At 50.7% G+C, this 22,208-nt stretch overlaps 1 protein-coding gene across 23 annotated transcripts in view; it reads left to right on the forward strand.

Annotated features, from left to right (window-relative positions):
* Positions 1-22,208, forward strand: part of EPB41L1 (erythrocyte membrane protein band 4.1 like 1) — a 134,677-nt gene that overhangs the window by 46,432 nt on the left and 66,037 nt on the right. For 12 of the 23 annotated variants that reach the window (XM_005672903.3, XM_005672902.3, XM_013985339.2 and 9 more), the window contains exon 1: positions 10,750-10,926. The exons of 9 other annotated variants lie outside the window; for them this stretch is intronic. The gene's annotated coding sequence lies outside the window, so the exon portion shown is untranslated. Of the gene's footprint in view, positions 1-8,642; positions 9,224-10,749; positions 10,927-22,208 lie in introns of those variants that run through there. 2 more of the 23 variants (XM_021078012.1, XM_021078017.1) reach the window with 2 other exon arrangements.

Genomic DNA, 22,208 nt, shown 5'->3' on the forward strand with positions numbered 1-22,208 from the left:
TGGTGGCGGCAGCAGTTGCTCTGAGTGGAACTGCTCTCACCCGTCCTGTCACTTGGTCTCTAAAAATAACTTGCCTGTTCCAAGTGACCGCACCACCAAGTGTCTGAAGGTGCGGTCCCTTGGCTCTGGCTGTTCGCATGGCTCTGTGTGTGTGTGTGTGTGTGTGTGTGTTGGGGGTTGAGTGTGACACCTGGGAGGCTCTTTAGTGGTTGGCATCTGAGCCAGGCATTTGGGATGGGGGAATAAGAGGCAGGCCAGTCTCCTCCTCTTTTACCTCCTCATGGCCGGGGACAATCTGCCTACTCTTTTGGAAGAGCCAGAGACAGCTGGTGGGGGCAGGGGTGTCTTTCAGGACTATGTGATCATTTTGGGCTGAGTTGGGGGCTGGTGGGGAGCAGGAAGAGGAGGGAGAGTGCTGAGAGGCAGTATGAAAAGGGTGGGGGGCAGGCTCTGGGAGCGATGCTTACCATTTAGCCTATCAACAGTTGAATCTTATGAAAGCCCATTTCAAATCTCATCTTTTGGGTGAAATTTTTAACATAGAGTTCCTTTAAATTAGATACAGATACAGTTGTCTTTTTATCTGGATGACTAGAGACCATCTAGCCAAGGTTTCTTATCCAAGTGTCCATAGAGGTCTTGAGGTCTCTTGATACCTGCAATTATAATAAGACTGTGTGTGTGTCTGGGTGTGTGCCATTTTCTGGGAGAAGCTTTTGCAGTTCCTATCGCATTTTCAAAGGAAGCCATGACCCATAAAAAGTTGAGAACTACGCTTGTCCAGGCCCCTTGTGTTATAGGTGAGGAAATTGAATCCAAAGAGGAAAATGACTGCCCAAGATCTCACAGCCAAGATTAGAATCCAGGTTTCATGGGGGAGTGGGCCTAGGAATACCATCACATGATGGACATGCAGGAGCCCATCACTACTGGTAAGAGACAAATGCTGGCCCATTGTCTGTGGGAGGATTTCAACTTTGTATCAAAAAGGAGTTTAGATGAAGTGGCACATGAGCATTAAAAATGGTAATTCATGTTCATTGAGCACTTAGTGTATGCCAGGCATTCTTCTAAGAAAAATATATCAATAAATCCCTTTAATCCTTATACAACTGAGGCAGAAAGGGATTAAGCACAGCTAGTGAACAGCTGAGCCAGGATATGGAGCCAGGTCTTCTAGACTCCAGAAGGTAGAGGTATAGAGAGAGCCTAGAACCCCAGTGGGCTCCTAGCCTCTATGCTTGCGGGTCTCACACATGAGCATGCATCAGAACCAGGAGAGGGCTGATAGAAGCACAGGTTGCTGCTCTGAACCTGGTAGATCTGGGGTGGGGCCTGAGGATCTGCACACTGGGAAGTTCCCTGAGTAATGCTGCTGGTCCAGGGACCACACTTTGAGAACCATGGTGCTCTGCTATCCTGCGTACTGATAGGAAGCGATGAACATGGGGAAGAGATGTGGTTATTGATCTCACTGGGATTATTGCAATGCCTACTTTACTTCCAGTTGCCTACCCCCTTTTTTTTTTTTTTTTTTGGCTTTTTATTATGTATGTATGTATGTATTTACTTACTTTTGCTTTTTAGGGCCGCACCTGTGGCATATGGAGGTTCCCAGGCTAGGGGTCAAATTGGAGCTACAGCTGCCAGCCTATGCCACAGCCATAGCAACGCAGGATCCGAGCTGTGTCTGCAGTCTACACCGCAGCTCACAGCAATGCTGGATCCTTAATCCACTGAGTGAGGCCAGGGATCGAACCTGCAACCTCATGGTTCCTAGTCAGATTCGTTTCTGCTGTGCCATGACAGGAACTCCCCAGTCACTTACTCTTTACTAGGAAAAAAGTAACCTGTCTAAAGCCCAGCTCTGATCATATCACAGCTCTGCTCAGTCTTCTGGATTTTCTGCTGTATGTACCAGTGCCATTCAGCAGAACTGTCTTCCGTGATGGAGATGCTCTGCATCTGCACTATCCAACATGGTGACCACTAACCATATGTGGCCATGAATTCACATTTTTTCCCATTGTAATTAATTTAAATAGTCACATGTGGCTAGCTGTTCAACAGTGCAGGAAACCCCTTGGTAGGCCATTTGAGGCTCCCTTGGGCACCATACGCCTTTCCAGCCCCAGCCTCAACCCTCAGCATCCTTGACTCCAGGCCATTCAAGGCCCGTCACCTGGGTCTACCATGAACATCCTAACCCTGTGCCTTGTTTTCTGCTATATTCTCCATCTTGATGGTTCTTCTGCCCAGGCTTTAATGCTCAACCTGAATACTACCTCTGCCTTGAAACTTTCTTTGACACCTGCTCCTCTCTCATCTCTTTTTCCTCTGAACTCCCCAAAACACTTTTTCCCTTTCCTACAACCTTTAGTATTTTAGCCTTCTATAGCAGTTGGCTGATACTAGCGTTTTCTCTCTTTTCCCTTTTATTTTATTTTTTTACCTTTTCTGCCACACTTATTGCACCTACACCACAACTGCGGCACCATGCTGGGGATCAAACTGGCAATGCCACAGAGACAAGCTGGATCATTAATCCACTGTGCCACAGCAGGAACTCTCTCTTTTCCTAAACTTTGAGCTTCCTAAGTGCGTGACTGTGTTTTCTAGTGAGTTCTGGGCCCCAACACCAGTCCCTCTAGGCACACAGAGGCGCTCAATAAATCCCACAAATCTTTGCCCTGATGCACTGGGGAAACAAAGATGGATAATGTGCCCTTCCTGTCTTCAAGCTGCCACAGGCTCTCATGAGAGTCTGATTCATGCCCAGAGAATCACTGAAGCCAATGGTTATTTTGGGCAGAAAGATAAAAGCCACAGAGGGCCCAGTTGGCCAGGAGAGTCCAGCAAGAGCTGCCCAAGCAGAAGACTGTTTACATACATGGATGGCTTCTCTGTCCAGCCTGGCCTGGTGTGAGGAGATGGGAGCATCCAGATAGGGCTGCCCGGCCATCTCATGAACTTGGGGATTAGCCAGTGACACAGCCGCTGGTTTAGCCATCTGGGGCAGACAGGTGGATGACGAGAGGGTTGCAAAGACTGCAGAGCAAGGCCAACTTCTGGAAGAGAAGTATTAGCTAGGTGACACTTGGTCTGGGACTATAAGTGCAAGAAAATGTCTGTGGTCTGAGCAGTGGACAAAGCAGGTGAAATTTTGCTGGATCTGGCTTGGGGGTTTATGAGTTCTTCAGAACAGTCCCTGTTGCAATGGAAAGATAGTTGAAAAGGAAAAAAAAAATATATCTTTTTTTTTTTTTTTTGCCTCATCTGCGGCATGTGAAAGTTCCCAGACCAGGGATAGAACCCATGCCACGGCAATTGCTACAGTGACAACTGCATCACTGCAAGGGAACTCCAAAACCCCCCAGCTTTCTAGCTTCAGACTCTAATGCTAAGCGTATTTTACACCTGAGGAGTTCCCTGGTGGCCTAGCAGTTGAAGGATCTGGCATTGTCACTACTGTGGCTCTGGTCACTATTGTGGCATGGGTTTGATCCCTGGCCAGGGAAGTTCTGTGGGCATAGCCAAAAAAAGTATGTCACATCCCCAAAATCTCTAGCATAGATTCATCTCTGAGACAAAAACAAAACAAACAAAAAACTGTATTGAAGTTATTATATAAATCCAGAGAAGTACCCAGATCATAAGTTTACACATATTTATGTAACTACCCCACAGACAGGAACTAAAACGTGGCCAGCATCTCCTCAGTTAATTTGTGTTAAACCCAATATATGCAGGATTAATGATGAAAAAACAGGCTCTGGAATCAGGCATGCCTAGGATTGAGTCCTGGCCCCCTACCCATGAGCAGTGTGACCTTGGACTAGTGTCTTATCTGCTCTGAGCTTTAGCTTCCTCCCCATAAATTCAAGGTGAAATATATAATCTCTGCCTTACAGAGAAGTAAGAAGTTAAAAACTAAAAATATATGCATACTTCCAGGCATAGTGCCAGCACATAGCAGGGTCTCAAATGCACTCTATGATGATGATGTTGATTGATGGTGTCGCTGCAGCATCTTCTGGCACAGGGGACCACGACACACACACAGCCTTTTTCCCGTTGCCTCTCACTGCTCCCAGCCTCAGTGTGATACTCTCCAAGGTCTCTTCTGACTGTAAGGAATCTGTGATGCTGGGATGATGCAAACCTCAGCTGACACTCCAGGCAGCTGAACGGATGTCTGTATCCAGTGGGAACGTCGCCAGATCTTTTATGTTCCAGGAGTATGGCTCCCAGACCTCCTAGGAGAGGGCTGATTTCCCAGGGGCAGCTGGAGTGTGGAGATCCCTTAAGAAATGTAGCCGAGGTGGAGTTTGGGTCACAGAACTCAGCCTTAGCAGGGTCCTGGCATCCTGGGTGAACTCTTGACTCTTGCTTGCTTCCTGGCCTCTGGCTCTGGGAATGCAGATGTGTCTCAAGGGACATGCATCATGCACATATTCTGAGCTGGGCGCTAGGCAGGGCAATTCACACATCCCAGGGCTGGAGGGCAGAGTGCAAGAGGAAGGATAGGGGCTAAAAGGTGCCTTCTATCTGGGAGGGGTTGTTGCAGAGAGCAGGGGATCAGGAGGGACTTCCTGGAGGATGGCTGGATGAAAGACCATGGGAAACGGAGAGTCTCCCAGGCAGAGGAAAGAACATGCACGAAAACAGAGAGGCAGGGCCCTTGTGATTCAGTTTGACAGAACTGCCTACACGGACCCTGCAGATGAGGCTGATGAGGTTAGGCCAGGCTGTGAAAGGTCTGCAGAGTTAGGATGAGGGGTTTGAGTTGCTTCATCAGAGAGTAGGGAGGAAGGCTCTTCCAGGGAGGGACCAGCTCCTCAAGATATGCTCAGTGGAGATCAGCATATGCAGTCATTTGGGTCCACATTGTTTTTGCTCAAAGATGATGGTCAAGGCAGAGCCTTCTTGCCTGTCTGCTTACATCTCTCACAAGCGTCCTATTTTAATAATTATCTATTTATTGCCTATCAAAAAAAAGATGGTGGCCAAGTGTCCAAGCCACTAGTGGGCTGTGAGAGACTCTTGGATGCCCAGACCTGTGCAGGGGCCTGGCTGTGGGCGCAGAGGTAGGGGGAGGGGCAAAGGGAGGAGAGGGGGAGAAGTGAGGGAAAGGAAGGGAAGGCCAAGTTCCCACCTTTGATAAACTGCTGCCGTGTTGGAGAGGCCAGAGAGCCTCATGACAACTGAACCCCAAATTCAGAAGTAGAGACAAGAGATGTGTGGTCCAGCAGGCCGAGGAGGGACAGGCTGGGCGGAGGAGGCAGGGAGGGTGACCTTCCTAGAGGGGAGGTGACTTGGAGGCTTTGGAGAGACCGATGGTAGCACAGGGGTCCACTAAGCCCTTTGTGGGTATCCTCCCGTGTCCTAGGGGTTTGAAGAAGGGGTGTTGGTGTTATCACCATTGTACAGAGGTGGGAACTGAGGTTTAGAGAGGTTTAGACCCCGCTCAAGGTCACTTTTAGTGAATCTCCGCATCTCTGCCACTGGCCACCTCCTCAGAGGTAAGCATGGCCCTCTGGCTCTTCAATGCCATCACAGTAGGTATAGAAAAATGCTTCACACTGTGTGACCCTTTGTGGAGCTTTGTCATCATTCCACACCAGAATGTGACCTAATGCGGGAGAATGTTATTCCCACGGTTTCGGCTGGAAGGTCACTGGGGACTATCATGCTTTGGGCGGCTTCCTGCAGGAGACCGAAGGAGAGGTGGTCAGGGCAGCTGGAGCAGAGAGGTCCCTGCCAGGTGGGCGTTGCTGCCCATCCACCCTGCCTGCTCTCTACGCCCAGACACAGCTGCCCTGCAGTGCCTTCTAGAGACCGCCAAGGATCAGTGAGAACAGCCTTGTCTGGCAGAATTTCTCAGGCCTGTGGATCATGCTCCTCTGGAAAGTTTGGCTCTGGTAACCCTCCTCAAGCGGGCCCGGCTCTCAGCTGCCTGGGGCTGCAGCTCAGCCCACCCAGGCCCTGCTTCCCTCTGGGGCCAGAGCCAGATACTCTGCAGCTCTCTTGCCCTGGCATACTTTTCCCCCCATGACCTTGCCTTTCACGCTATTCAGTTTAGGTGTCCCCTCCTGCAGGAACCCTTTTCTGAGCCCCAGAACATCTAAACTTGTGAAATATGTGAGCCACACACGTGAGCTGCATAGGTGATTTTTAAATTTTCTAATAGGCGCATGAAAAAAAAAGAGCCAAAATAACCAGATGAAATTATTCTAATGATATATTTTATTTAACTGAATACATCCATACAAAAATTATCAATGAGATATGTTACATTTATTTTATTGAATCTTCAAAATCTAATGTGAATTTCACACTTACATTGTGCATGAGGCATATTTCAAGTGCTCAGTAGCCATATATGAATAGTGTCCACCCGATGGGTCAGCAGAGCCCTAAAGAGAGAGGGAAGAGCATACGGGTTGAAGCTCATGGCTTGGCACCAGACAGACCTGGCATTCACATCCTGGCTCTGCCATTTATTAGCTGGATGAACTTTGGGAAGTCGTTAACCTCCTGAGCCTCGGGGACTTCAGCTGTGAAAAGGGTTAATACTTTTGATGCCAGAGAATTATTGTAAGGATTAAACACATGAATGTGTGACTGGTACCAAGCACAGAGCAAGTCCTCAGAAAGTGGTGGGGATTCATCTTACAGTACCTCCAATGTACTGGTGTTGTTGCCATTTTCCCCCATTGGACTGATTGTGAATTCAAGGGCGGAGGCAACTCAATTCCTCTTGCCTTCCGCAGGCTCAGGGTGAACATTATTGCTTGCTGAATGAAAGATTAAATCCTTGCACTAGGGAGTTCCCCTTGTAGCTAGCAGTAACGAGCCCAACTAGTGTTCATGAGGACAAGTCAATCCCAGGCCTCGCTCTGTGGGTTAAGGATCCGGCATTGACATGAGCTGTGGTGTAGGTCGCAGAAACAGCTTGGATCTAACATGGCTGTGGCTGTGGTGTAGGCCAGCAGCTGCCGCTCCAAATTGACCCCTAGCCCAGGAACTTCAATGTGCTGCACTTGTGACCCTAAAAAGACAAAACAAAAAACAAAACAAAACTTTGCACCAGGATGCTCACCACCCCATACTGCCCACCCAGGAATCAAGAGCCCCTAATGGCTGGGAGTCATGAGACCATTGACTACTTGGGGTGACCTTGGCAGAGACCACCAAGTACCTGGGGGGACCTTGGCAAATTGCCACTTTACTCTGGGCCTTGGTTTCCGCATTCGAAAGATAACTGGAGTTCCTGCAGTGGTGCAATGGGATCAGCAGCGTCTTATGAGCGCTGGTATGTTGGTTTGATCACTGGCCCCGCACAATGGGTTAAGGATCTGGTGTTGCTGCGGCAGCAGCTTAGGTTGCAACTGCAGCTCTGATCTGATCCCTGTCATATGGGAACTCCAAGTGCTGCGGGATGGCCAGAACAGAAAAAAAAGAAAAAAAAAGATAAAATGGGTTGGGGATGGGGGTTCTAGGGGCCTCATTGAATGTTTGGTTTAGTCTCTGCCCCACTAGTGGCCCTGGGGGCCTGTAGCTGACACCATGTGCTTCGTGCTTGGCCTTCCCAGTTAATGGAGTGAATCAGTCCCATCCTTTTCCGGGCATTTCCTGTATCCTCCCACTTTTGCACCATCAAGTTCCCTCCCATTAAAATTGAAGAAGAAAGACTTTCTCCTACCTCCCAGGCAGACCAGAGAGGGGTTGAAGGACTCTGTCCCTTTTCTTCTGCTAGCATCTGCTGATCTCCCATCACAGCAACCCAGTGACTCAAGTAGGGAGGAAGAATTTCTCCCATATTATAAGAGGCTCAGAGAGGTCAAATCATCTGCCCAAGAAACACAGAAGTGGCAGAGCCAGGGCTGAAAGCAGAATTCAGAAGAGCCCTTCTACACTGGGGGGCGGGGGGGGGGTGTCCTCTTCCTTCACTTGGGCTCCTAGCCTTTCTTCACAGGGGCTTTCATGAGATATGGTTCTGGGTTGGGTCCTGGTCCTGTGCCTCAGTTTCCCTGGCCTGGGAATGAAGGCAGCGGAGTAACTGTGGTAGTGATTTCAACTGATGCCTGTAGGGGGCCATGTGTCCTTCAGAGTGTACCCCCATCCCACCCCACCCCAATCAGATTGCTCTGGAAAAGGTTATTGTGAGGGGAAGTGGAAGTGTCTGGTCCAGAGAGCTAGTGTTACTATGTGTGTGTGACCTTAGACAAGTCACTCGCCACTCTGGGCCTCAGACTGCCTGTTTATAACATGGTGGTATATCACCAGATGTGAAGATGGCACAGGAAAGTCCCTTGCAAACTGGCAAGTGCTAATAGAAATGCTAGTCAATAATAGTAACAGAAAAATAATGATGACATAGAAGCCCAATTGTCTGTATGGTTCCACTGACCTGAAGGGAATTGGACCCTTTGGGTGTAAATCCAGACTGAGGTCTGGGAATGTTCGGCCTTGGTCTTTGGAATGTAGTCTGGATTCTTCTGGGAAAGTGAGAGTCTCCATCTAGCTGAGGAGGGTGGGAAAGTGGCCCTGCCCCAGGGGAGGAGGGGGAAGGCTCCAGCCTGGGGAAAGAAAGGAAGGGGAGGGGGGTCGAGGGAGGGAGAGCTGAACCAGGAGGAACGGAGGGCTCTGGCCCCTTGGCTTTGTCCTGCCAACAGGAGCCCAGGGTTGGGAGGACCACAAGCAGAGGAGGCTGAGAGTCAATCTGGAAAAAAAATACTTGCCAGCAGTCAGAAATCTCTTAGCATATGTGTGTATGAAACAATAAGTTCATCTGTTGTTACTCCTAAGTTTTACTGATCTTTCATTCATCCATTTGAATAAATGTGTGGTGAATTGAATTCAAGCACCCCCAGAGTGGCACAGTGACTTGCCCAAGACCACACCCCTGAGGGCCTGGGGAGTTCCTGGGAAGAACTAAATTTGGGAAGCTGGGGAGTCTGAAGGCAAAGGAGGAAATGAGTAGGAAGTCTGCCCAGCAGGACTCTAGTCCTCCTGTGAACTGGCCCTGTGCTTATTTGTCCATCTTCCTGTCTCCTGTCTAGTGGGAGAGTGTCTTCTCTAGGACTGGGAGGAGCTGGTTGCCTTCTGCTCTCTGACCACTCCTGAGCCTAGTGGGCAGTAGAGAGAGTGAAGGCGTGGAAGCTGTGTCTTGGGAACATTTGGTGAAGGAGTTCGTCATGTTTAACCTGGAGAAGAGAAGGTTTGGTCTGGGGGTGGGGAGAAGGGACAGAGTTGCTATCTTGGACTCTCAGAGAGATGCTGGGGAGGGGACACAGCCTCATTCTGTGGAGGACCTGGGGTTGGTACTGGGACCTGGGGTGGAAGAGGTCACCATGGTAGAGCAGCCGTCTTGGGAGGGCAGAGGGCAGGGAGGGAATTGCCTGTCCCTGGAGTGTGGGAGTAGAGATGGATGCAGGTGATGTGTTCATGAGGGACACCGCCTGGTGGTGAGGTTGACTCTGAAGGAAATGCAGCATGGGGGTGGGGGGTGGGGTGCTGGCTTGGTTCTTATCTGGGGGCTTCCCAGCTTTGGACCTCTGCGGTTTCCAGTGTGATGGATTCTGCAGTGCCTAGAACGGTGGCTGGCTCATAGCAGGTACTCAGGAATTATTTGAGGAAAGAAAGAATAGATGTGCATGCCTGGGATGGTCATGGTGGTGGTTAGGGAGCAGGGGTCATGTGGGCTGCAAACGTGGACCCATGAGGAGAAATCCTGGGAGATCATGTTGTGGGTTACACACTATTTTTTCTAGGCCTTCCCCAGGCCTTTCTGGGACCCCTAGAAATGGGTACATCCAGTCCTTTCTTTCATTGTTGGCAAAGTGAGGCCCAGAGCAGGAGAGCAACATGCCCCAAGGTACTGGCTGACCCATGGCAGAGCTGGACTTGAACCCAGGCCGTTGGCAGTCCTGGCCTGTGGATCTCGTAAGGTGGTCTGGACGCTTTTTGTTATAATAGTGCTGGGGGAGGTGGGGAGCAGGGCTTCACTCGATTTTGAGCCCCTTGGCCAGTGTCACAGGTTCTTTGGCCACCCCCCATCCCCGTCATCCTGGATCCTGGATGCACCCGGCACATCCAGAAACGTCTGTACACGGGCCCACCGTTACAACTTATGGTCACTGTCAGGGAAGCACAGATGGACAAATGCACACATATACACACAGGCATACGGGAGACCTCTCTGGAGGGGGAAGAGTGCTGATTGCCAGGGAGGCTCTGCCCTGCTCTGAGCTGTGGGGGGAGGTGAGGGTATCCGGCTGGGCTCGGTGGGCTGGGAGGCCCACTGAGGCTGAGTCACCCCTTCTGAGTCAAGGATCTTCTCCCCTCCTCCCCTTCCCTCTCCCTCTCGGCCGCGTCCTCCCAGAGGGGTTGGCCTGGGCGGGAAGAGCTGGGGGCGTGGGGGCCGGGGCGTGGGGGGCAGCGGAGGCGCAGGACTTGGCTTCTGATGCTCAGTCCCGCAGTGGTCCGGAAACTGCCGGTGTGGCAGCGCCGGGGAGGAGGTGGCCTGGGAGCCCGAGAGAGGGAGAGAGGGGGAGACGGAGAGGGAGGCAGGAGGGGAGGAGGCGGAGGCAGGGGCAGGGCCGCCGGGAGGGAGCAGGCAGGCGCGCCGCGGCTGCCCCCGGGCTGGGCGCGGAGGCCGGGCGGGGGCGGGGGCTGGCCGCGCGTCGGGCGCCAGGCCCGGGGCTGTGGGCACGGTGCCCAGCCCCCGGCGCACGCCGAGCCGCCGCCGCCGCCGCTGCTGCAGTCGGCATCCATCAGCGGGCGGGGGTGTCGCGGAACAGGCTGCTCCGCAGAGCCCGCCGCCGCCCCGCGCACCCGCCCCGCCCCGCGGCCTGCTGGCCCGCAGGAGCCGAGGGGGCGCCCCCCGCCCAGCCTGCCCGAGATGGGGACCCCCAGGCCCAGGTAGGCACGTGAGGGGCGGGGATCAGGTGGCACTAGGGGCTGGGGGCTCGGTACATGGAGGCCCAGCCTTCAGCCCTGGGGGACGACGGGGGCAGACCGGGAGGAACTGAGTTTGCGGGCTGTGGGCCCTCTGGGCAGTTCGGGGAGGTCCTTGCTGTTCCTCCCTACCTCCCAGGTCTGCAGCCTCCCCAGGGCCTGGAGGGAGAGGTGGGCAGGCGGGGGCTGGTGCTTGCTGTAGGGATGAACGGTTGCTGGGTGCTGGGCTGGCCCACTCTGTTCCCTGGGACCACTCCTGTCGCCCCTGTGGAGGGCCGGAGCTTTCCGGACATCTCTGTCCAGGCTTCAGATGCTGCAGGCCAGTCACTTGGCTGGAGGCTGGGACGTTGGGGAGCTCCAACCCTCACGGTCACCCTCTGGTTGCAGACCTTTCACCACTCTAGGCTCACTTCCCATCCCACCTCCCTTCCAAGTCTCCCAAAGCTGGGGGGATAGAAAGCCCTAGGACCTCTGCGGTTCTGGCCTGGCTTTGTCCTGGCCTGAGGCTGCCCCCACCCATTAGAGGGAGAGGACTTGTGGGTCCGGGTTGTGTCTGGCACCTTCACACTTGGGGACATCCAAGGGCCCAAGAGGCTGGGGTCTTGGGAGCAGGGCAAGTGACCACAGCTACCAGGATACTTATCAGGTGCTAAGGCCACTGTCTGGCAGAGCTATGACGCTGAGTGGCCCACGGAACCTTGGGGGCTAGACAAGGACTTGGAGGGAGTTCTGAGGTTGCCTTTGTGGCTGCTGGCCATGGTCCTTGCTCCCCCTGTGCCTGCCGCCCCCCCCCCCCACCCCCAACTCTGAGAATACATTGGTGGGGGAGAGACTGCCTTGTGATCCTGCCTTCACTTCTGGATCTGTCTATCTCCTCCTCTGCACCCAAAGGTGGGAGTGAAAGGCTGGGTTTAGGGCCTTCCCGGGGCTGTGTGGCATTCACCTGCTCCGTTTCTCCCCCACCTCCCAGCATTAGGAGGCTTCCAGATTCAGTTAGCAGCTGGGCCAGGTTGAGAGCTAGGGATACGTATAGTGCCCTCAGAAGCTCCTGGAAGAATCGGTGCTGCCCGTCCTGGGCAAGGGTGTGGAGAATAGAGGCAACTGTGTGTCGGTCTGCCCACCCATTCCTCCCGGATGGAGCCTGCGGCAGAGGCAGCCTGTGCCAGCCTCCTCTCTGAGCCACTGTGGCCTAGGGAGGCTCTGCCAGCTCCATGCAGGGATAAAGTTGGCTTCTGCTGGCCAGTTTGAGGTCAGGCCTACCTGGTGATCCCATGCGCCATATTTGTGTATGCAGAGCATGGTTCCTTAAGGGGCACCTTAAGGCAGTCCTAGAGGAGATCAGCTCAGGGGGCATTATTCCTATTTATACCCTTCCTGGGCCACGTGACAGTTCCCTGGACCCAGTGCTGTGAGCTTCATGGAAGGCTGCTTCCACAGAAAGCGTGTAAGAGCAATGCTTGGACCTGTAGTTCTCATTCAGTAAATATTGGAGCATTGAATGAGGCCTAGAGAAGGAGAATGACTTATCCAAGGTCATAGGCAGTTGGGTGAGAGCCAGTGCTTATGTACTCTGCTCTTCTAACTGGCTTGGGTTTCTTACATCCCAAATGCTTGCTTCCGGGCATTACCGACGGCATGGAGCCTGAGGCTAACCCTTGGGAGGGGCCCTTACATTGATCTCCCAGCCCTTGCCCCAAAGGGTGAGGAGGAAGGGCCAGGTTGCCTCATAGATAATGGGCCTTTTAATTGTCACAGGGATGAGGTAACAAGGTAGAGCTGGTCCCTCTTGGGAGGGTCCAGAGCCAAGAGGATGCTGGGTGCCCAGGCATGTTCTGGACCTGAGCCTCGGTGGGGAGTAGAGGGTCTCCTCACCAGACCAGCCGAGGTGAGAGGTACCTCTGTGTTAGCGCCAGTGTGGATATCCTTGGGATCCTCTCTGGGCTTCTGTGTCTCCACTTATTAAAAGAGGATAATAATCTCTATCTGGAGTAATACCAATGATTAGCCAGTCAGAGCAAGGACATTTATTGAGTACTTAGTGTTTGCCTTGCACTGGGGCAATAAGTACTTTGCATTATCTCACAGCAACCCTGACAGGAGGGTGCTATTATTATTCCACTTTATAAAGATGAGTAAGGCTCAGAGAGACTGTATCACCTGCCTGAGGTTACATAGCTGGAAAGTGTGTGGTTGGGTCCAGAGCCCCTCTCTCCACCATGACATTTTACTGGGGGCAGTGTTTGGGAGCACCAGGTTGGTGTCTAGCAGAGCCAGACAACCGATGCACCAGGGTTGGTGCAGGTGGAGAGGACTGCATGTTGGATCTTAAGAGGCAAGGGTGGCCCTGTGGCCCGAGTGTTCCTATGGTCCTAAGGGGTAGAGGCAGAGGGGTACCGGCTGAAAACCTGAGAGAGGGATTGGCTGTGGCCTTCTGCTTCCTGGCCAGGATCCTTAGAAGTGGGGACACTGTGGACTCCCTTTGGGTATGAGGGAAGGCTTGTCGGCTCTAAGACTGGTTGGCCCTGCCACTCGCCTCTGCCACATTTGATAGGAGCTCATTGGCCAGAAAATACAAGGGAGGGAATGCAGGGGTCCTGGCTGAGACTGTGACGAGGAGGCCCTGTGGGGAGGGGACCTGAGCTTGGGCGGACAGGTGGGAGCAGGCTGGCACTGCTTCCTCTGTGGGTGGGAGGCCTGTGGGTAAGAATAGTAGCAGCCAACATTTATCGAGCACTTATTATATGCCAGGTACTGTTTTAAGGACTTAACATACAATCTTGTCAAAATCTTCTCATACACGCCTCACAAAACCCTTTACAGTTGGAATTCTTCTTCCCATTTTACAGATTAAAGGGACAGAGTTTTAGCAGGGGAAAGACAGTTGCTGAAGGTCACACAGCTAGGTCATGGGGGAGCTAGGATTCACATCCCGGCAGTGTGAGTCAGAGCCACATTCCTGATGGTCATGCCAGCAGCCCGCAGTTTCTTCTCAGAGGTCATGTTCGGTTTTGTTTGATTTGAAAAATTTCCCCTGAGTACCTCCTGCAGGTCCTATATGGCCTCTGGAAAAACATCGCTCCCCTCAGGAGGCTCCCAGTCTAGCCTGGAGGGACGGGGACTTGACCCAGGGAGGTCAAGGGTATGCCGTTGCCTGTGTAAGCATGGATCCCCTTTTTAGTGATCGGGAAAGGCTTCAAGGAGATTGAGGCCTTTGCACTGGGCACCAAAGGCTAGGTAGAATTTTGATAGTTGTGGGGGCAGGGCACCCTCTCCCCATGTCAGGGGGGAGGGAAGTAGGGGTGTCTTTGAAGAGCAAGCGGCCTTGGTGTGTATGCAGCAGATGGTGTAGGGGGCTGAGGGTACTGGGAGGTGAGTCAGAAAGTCAGCTTGTGTTTGGGTCTTTGGCAAAACTCTGGAATCTGCCAGACCTGAGCTCTAGTTACAGCTCCACTGTTACCAGCCACATGCTCTTAGCCACATGCACTTAGCTGATCTGAACCTCAGTTTCCTCATCTGTAAAATCAGGACGAACACCTATCTCACTGAGACCACATGATGGTGGTTGTTATAGAAAGGATCTAAGTGCCATGCTGGCAGGGACTCAGTAAACATTCTCTTCCCCTTTAGTCTCTCTCAAATGTCAGACTAAGGTATTTCCACTCCACCGGAGCCTGGAGGCTCTGGGAACCTTTGCAGGTGTTTGGTCTGAATGGGGCATGCATTGGGGTGTGACAGAACCATGTCTGAGAAGGTCCCTTTAGCAGCTATGAGAACCACAAGGAGAGGATGGACTATAGCCTGCAGGAAAAAGAGCAGTCCTGTGGCCCTGGAGGGCCAAGGAAGGAGAAAGGTTGAAAATGCACTAAAATGGTCCCCCTCATCCCTGTGGCTGGGGGTGGGGGGCAGTTTGGGGTGGGGAAGGCCACAGGGGCGTGAATGTGGTTTATAGCCTCGTGAGTTTAAGATGAAAGGCTTTTCTCTCCCTTCAGTCATTCCGAAGGTTGTGCAGTATCTTCTTTGTGCATCTGGCTTTTTTTTTTTCCTTTTGCATAATTTCCTTTGGATGAATCCCCATCAGAGCTTCTTCCATAATAGCAGCAAATTGGGACTAAATGCCCGACAATAGGAAGATGATTGAGAACATTTTGGAACATCTAGTGGATAAAATAATATGCAGCCGTGAACAGCCACAGAAATACTTACCCTTGCAGTGTATGGAGCTGTGCGCTTGTGAAGCTCCTTTGCATCCTTCATTTCCTGTCCCTGTGACAGAGGTGGGGCCAGGGTTAGAGCCTTCCCCTACACGGAAAAAATTCAGGCTGGGCTCTGATCTCTTTGAGGGCTGGGTTCATGTTTTATTCATTGTTCTATCCTCAGCGTGTGGCTGAGTGATTTGCAAGTGCTTGTCTGGTGGAAGAATTGATTGAGTGAACAAAACAGAGGGGAAGTGACTAGCTCAAGGTCACGCAAGTAGGAAGACCCAGGACCTGGGTCTCCACTTCCTGCCTTGCCACCTTCTTGGCTCACCACTAAGTATCCAGGAGGGGAGTAGGATGGAGAGGTTCCTAGCAAGGACTGGGGATGCGCAGAGATCAGGGCTTAAGTCTAGTTTCTGTCCTTACCGACCTGTAAGGTCTTAGCAAACCTGCTCATCTTCTTAAGCCTCAGTTTCCCCATCTGTAATGTGGATAATCTGAGTACCTGCGTTTAGGGCCAGGTACCTGCATTCAGGTCAAGACTAAATGCTTTAGGGCATGTACAGTTCTTAGCTTGGGAACTAGCACATAGTGAAGCAACCATGCATGTTAGCTGTGATGATAATGATGCCTATAATAATGTGGAAATATTTCTGATACAATTAATGTGAAATGAAAAAAAAAAAAAAACCATGAAACTGTGAGCACTCAGATTAAAGTGGTATAAAATTAGGTCTGACCATAGATACAGATTGGAATAGAACAGGCAGAAGTGGTGCTACAGCAGGTACTGTGGGAAGTAAATAAGACTGATCAAAACAAACCTTAAAAAAAATACTGTATTGTTTCTTTTCTTTTTCTTTTTTCTTTTTGGTTGTGCCCACGGCATGTGGACGTCCCCGGGCCAGGGATAGAACCTGCACCAGAGCAGCAACCCCAGTTGCTGCTGTGACTATGCCGGATCCTTAACCTGCTGCACCACAGAGAACTCCTTGTTCTTTAGTTTTAATTACAAACAAATTATGGGGAAAATGCTAGTAATTAAGATGCATATCCTCTCCTTGCTTCCCCAACCAAAATTTTTCTCTCCAGAAGTAACCAATGAGGACAGTGTGGTGTGGGTCCTTCTGGAATATTTTCTATGCTTACATAAGCATACAAACCAGAATGGGACCATAAATTGCATTATTATTTTATAATTTACATTTTTTCGTCTTATATAGTGACATCCTTCCATGTCAGTATATATAAAATGCATCTCAAAGATGTCCCCAATATATATGTAGTGCTTTTGTAATTCATTTTTCAGTGGATAAATCCTAGTTCATTTGGCCAGCCCCCATTGATGAACATTTAGAGTTGTTTCCAATTTTACTGTACTCTAAATAATGCTGACAATGAACTCTCCTAATGCTTAAACAAAGAAAATCAAGTGAGAGAGATTCAGAAACAGCGAGGTGGCGAAGGGTTGCTTTAGAAAGCCTGCTGCTTCTCCCTTCTCAGTGCAACCTGAGCGGCAAGGATGCTAGGACTGGGCTCTGGGAGGAGGTCTGTCTCTGTCACCCTCAAAGGGTGGGGATGTCTCAGGGGAACGCTTCCTTTCATTCACCCAGTACGGAGCTCACCTGCATAATTTTCATATTCCCTTTGGCTGCTGTAAGCTGCTGCCTGGGCCACACGGCTGCTTATACCTTGAGTGTCCTTGGACAAGTTCTTGACCTTCCCAGGACCACAGTTTGTCCACCTGTCTGGCGGTGACAGCCTTACTGATGAGAGCCATCGCTGCCACTGACTGCGTATCTGCTCTGTGGCAGAAATGGTGCTGAGTGAGCTTCACTGCCTTGTCTCATTTAACTCTCACTAAATGCCTTTGAGGTGGAGGAGGTCTTTCACATGCTCAGACTGGCTCTCAGAAAGGTTAAGTCACTCGCCCCAGGTCCCCAAGCCAGTGGAGCCAGGACTGACTGCTCCAAAGCCTGTGTTTGTAACTGCTGTTCCATGCTCCCTCTCACCAACTGCTGATGGGTGAAGTCCAAGTGAAACGATTATAAAAGGATCCTTTAGATTGTAAAGCGCCCTGCTTGTGGGAGCAGTTGAACTGCTGTTATTATTTCTACATCCAGAGCAACGGTAGCTTTGGTTACATGGTTAACAGCAAGTTGGAGGTGGTGGGATATAGCGGGATTGAGGGGGAAGAGCCTGGGACTATGAGCCAGCAGACCTGGGTCCAAGTCCTGGCTCTACTCGAACTGACTAGCTCTGTGATCTTAGTCTGCTCAACAAGCCTGGGGAATAAGCCCACCTATCTCGTGTGGCCCTTGTTGAGCTCAAAGGAGACAAAGCCCGGCAGACAGCCAGCTCGTTGTCCGCCTCTCAGAGGATGTCCCGCTACAGGGAGGTTTCCGTCTGCCTCTGCAGTCATCAGTGCGGTCCACGCGGAAGGCGCTTCTCCTTCCTGATGCTGTTACTCCGCACTTCTGGCTACGTCACGTGGTCCCTGGCCTACAACCGCACATCAGTCTGTGGCTCCACGGTGGCACATGAAACCTTTGGGCAAGAAGCCAGTGCCGACTGGTGGCAGCCTCTTCACATTGCTTGGTTTTATTTAATGCCCATGGGTACCACAAGCCTCTGACAAATTGCTGTCTCCCCACTGCCGTGTATGGACCTGAGCAGCAGTAAGAGTGACTGTGCACCCAGCTCTGGTTTCCACCCCCTGCCTCCATCAGGGGCTGGGCTGGGAGGGAGACACAGGGTCCCCCTCTTCCCTCATCACAGGCAGTCATTTCATTTCTGTTCACCTGGAGATTGTCACTCGAGGGAGTGACTGCTCTGCACTGGGGAAATCCCAATGGGAAGTAACATCTTCCCCAGGAGGAAGCATAAGTCTTAATAGGCTCGCTCTCTCTCTCACTGTGTTTTTTCTTTTAATTCTTTTTTTTTCTCTTCTGACTCCAAAAGTAATAGATGCTCATAGTAGAAAAATTGTGTAACATAGAGAACCCCCTAAAAAGCCAAAAAAAAAAAGTCCGTAATTCCTGCTCCAAGGAAATGTTATTGTTAACACTTGAGCCTTCAGACTCAATACTAAAGATGAAAAGTTTAATGTTTCTTGAGGCCTAACTGTGGTTTTTGGCATGTAGGTGCTTTACAGGCATGATCTGATTCAATTTTCAAAGTAAACCTGTGATGTGGGTAAGATTGTTGTGGTGATTTTACAAATGAAGACACTGAGGCTTAGAGAGGGTAAGGGGTGGCACAGAGAGGGTAAGGGGGTGTTCAAGATCTCCTGGTCTCCTGTGTTATCCTTAACCACTAGTCTATACAGCCTCTTCCCAATTTCTCCTCCCCTCCCTCTGTTTAGTGTAAGGTGCTATATCGGTCAGATTCTGGAAGAAAGCAGAATTCCATTCAGATGCTTCCACTTGGAGATGTTTATAAGGCTGAGGGCAGGGTTAAGGGAACCCACAAAGGGTACCTAGAGACTCATAGTGACGGAAACTGTTACGTCCCTTCAGCTTGAATGAGCAGAAGGAGGGAATGGGGTTACCGGAATTCAGTGCTGGCTGGGTCTGTGCAAGGAGCTGTCACAGAGGCCTTCAGCCACCACCAGGACCATAGGGAGGGCAACTGGGAAGATGTACATCTGCCTCTCTCTGTTTCCACACTCTCATCTGCCAGTGCCTCCCATTGGCCAAAGGCAAGCAGAAATCAGGAGGCAAGGGGGTTCAAAGGACAGTCCAAGAGCTCAGCATCTTGCTTCTTTGAGCACGGCTTGGTGCTGGGGGTGTACGTAGGGACCAGCAGCCCAGGAGATGGTTGTAGGGGATTGTAGGAGGGGAAGGTGTGCTTCCTGACTTCCTCCAAAAGAAAGAAGGATTGTCTTAGAAACTGTCATCATTGAAAACATCCTACATCATTCAGAACAGAAGAATCTCACTTTCTGCTTAGTATTCTCTTGGTGTTTTGGTGTCTTCCACACCCTGTCCATTTCTCTTTCTCTCTCCGCTCCTTCCTACCTGGTTCAGAATTTCCACAAACGCCTGGGCAGAAATCATCAGTGTCTCAGATGTAGAAGAGAGCCTTCCTGGCTAGGGAGTAATTGCTCATAACCATGGACACTCCTGGCTGTGGGTGCCTTCATGCTGTTCCACTGCTGTGCATATATATGCAAAGGCACACTTTCAGTACCTATATCATCAACATCTGTGATGAGATGAGAATCTCTTGTCTTTAGTGTGACTGAACTTTTGCATTTCAAAGTCCTTTTGTTCTCTGAAACATCCTTTCTCTACACAGCCCTGCACTGATGTGAGATGATGGGCCTCTCATCCCTGTTTGACAAATACGGAAACTGATGCTCAGCATGGAGAAGTGACTTGCCCAAGGCCCATCAGATGGGAAGGGACAGAACTGAAAAAAGAAACTGTGGTCCTGATTCTGAATTCAACACTTCTCAGCGTAGTTGCCTTTCAATCTTGGGAAGTTTTTCCTTAGCTAGCTTTACATCCCTGGGAGAAATTAGTACAGGACAAACCCCCTGAGGCTGCTGAAATGCCATATAGTGGGACAGACTTTGAAGCCAGAGAGACTTGGCATAGCCTTGTGACTTTGGGCAAATTGGTTGTCCTCTTGGGGCCTGTGTGTCCTCATCAGTAAAACAAGGATGATCATATTAGGAGTTTGGATGGAAGTCAGGTGCTCAAGGTCTGATAGGTTGTCAGGACAGGCTGGCTGGATGGTAGCCAGAAAGTCTCCCAAGGTGAATGCAGCCCAGGTGTCTCTAGACTTGGAAATTGTCTCGGTGTTCCATCCACCCATCGCCCATTTGTTTTTCCATATATCTGTCTACCCATCCATCTGACCCCAGGTTCTCTTGAGTTCAGATTTCTGGGACTGCCGTTTACTAGCTGTGTGATCTTGGGCAAATTATTTTACTTCTCAGTGCTTCAGTTTCTTTTGTAAAATGAAGATGCTAAGACTATTTATTATAGGAGTTCCTTGGGGGCTTAGCGGGTTAAGGATCTGGTGTTGTTACAGCTATGGCGCAAGTTTGATCCCTGGCCCAGAAACTTTTGTATGCTGTAGGTGCAGCCAAAAAAAAAAAAAAAAAAAAAAAAAGACTACCTATTGTAGGCTATTATGAAGATTAAACGAGTTAATAGATGTAAAATTGCTTAGATCAATGCCGGTAAAATAGCAAACTTTATAAATATTCGCTTTGTTGTTGTTATTTATCAAGAACTGCACTAAGCCCTGGGAAAAATGAAAAATGAAACAGATAGTTTTGTCTTGGTGGAGTTTATATTCTAGAGGAGGAATAGAAACAAATGAGTCGATCAATAAATATAAGTTATTTGTGAACTTACGAAAAAAACCAAACTTGGCATGCTTGCTTCATGGGAACAGAATTTCTGCTTGAGGAGCGATGAAAAATTTTGGAAGCAGTGGTGATTGTTGTACAGCATCGTGAATGTGATTAATGCCCTTGAATTGTTACACTTAAAAGTGGTTAAAATGGCAAAACCAAAAAACCAGCTGAAGGAGTTCCCGTTGTGGCTCAGCGGTTAACGATCCTGACTAGCATCCCTGAGGACTTGGGTTTGATTCCTGGCCTCGCTCAGTGATTTAAGGATCCGGTGTTGCCATGAGCTGCAGTAGATCACAGACACAGCTCAGATCCCCCATTGCTGTGGCTGTGGCATAGGCCGGCGGCTACACCTCTAATTTGACCTCTGGTCTGGGAACCTCTATATGCCACGGGTGCGGCTCTAAAAAGACAAAAAACAGAACAAAACAAACAGTTGTAACCCCCCTAAAAAAAAAAAGAGGAACCCACCTTAGACAGAGTGGTCAAGGGATACAAAGATTGAGATCTGAAGGGTGAGAGCTGCCAAGAGACAGGGGACAGCCCACCATCCACACAGAGGGACCACTGAGGGCAAAGCCCCAAGACACGAACAAGCCTAGTGTGGCTGAGGTGCCAACAGAAAGCCAGGGGGACACAGTCATCACAGTGATGGTGGCTGTACGGGCTGGTTCGTGGTAAGAGCTGAAGCATGGGCCATGTGCAGGACCTGCAGCTTTGATGAGTTTGTTTTATTTTGATGGGAAGTCATTGGAGGTTTTTTTATTTTTGTTTTTGGCTACACTCGCAGTGTATGGAAGTTCCTGGGCCAGGGATCAAATCCGAGCCGTAGAGGCAACACGGGATCCTTAACTCACAGCCCTGGGCCAGGGAACAAACCCACTGGAGGTTTTAAAGAGGGCATCTGGAGTTCTCTTCTGGCTCAGTGGGTTGAGGATCCAGCATTGTCACTGTAGTTCCCCAGGTCATGGCTGTGGTATGGGTTCGATCCCTGGCTTGGGAACTTCCACATGCTGTGGGCGCAGCCAAAATAAATAGATAAAGAGGGCATCCAGTTGGGCTTCTGGAAAGATTCCAGAAGCTGCTCTGTAGAGAATAAACCTGAGGAGGGCCCGAGTGGCCACAGGGGGACCATGGAAGAGACTGGGGCAGCCATGCAGGCAGGAACTGAGAGTGGTTTGGACCTGGGCAGACATGGAGCTGGAGAGAAAGAACAAATTCAATTTGCTGGACTCAGAGATGCTGATTCATGCTAAACCTGGTGGGCGAGCTTGATGTATAAACCAGTCAATTCATTTTTAATGAGTAGTAGGACTGCAGGCCAAGTGTTACTGCCTCTGCTGGGCTAGGACACCCTCCCCCTGCAGGCCACCCAGATGGAAAGCCACAGCATCCAAAGGCTGCTCAGTGCCCTGGGAAGGTAAGCCAGAGAGATAGCCAGTGGTTGCAATACTGAATAGTATCAGAGGCTGACAGCCTGCTGAGCTGGCCCCAGACCTGGCCAGGCAGGCATGCTGGGCCTTACTGGGCCCCTCTCCTGCAGACAGGGCTGGCACAGGCACCGTCAGCGTTTACTTCTCTGGCTGACCTTTCACTTTTCTAATCCTGTGCATTCGGGTTTTCATATGTTAGTGTCATCAGTCAGGCTCTGCTGGCCTCTGTCTCTTAGCACATCTCTCTCA

The sequence above is a fragment of the Sus scrofa genome, chromosome 17, assembly GCF_000003025.6.
Source record: "Sus scrofa isolate TJ Tabasco breed Duroc chromosome 17, Sscrofa11.1, whole genome shotgun sequence".
NCBI classification, from domain to species: domain Eukaryota; kingdom Metazoa; phylum Chordata; class Mammalia; order Artiodactyla; family Suidae; genus Sus; species Sus scrofa.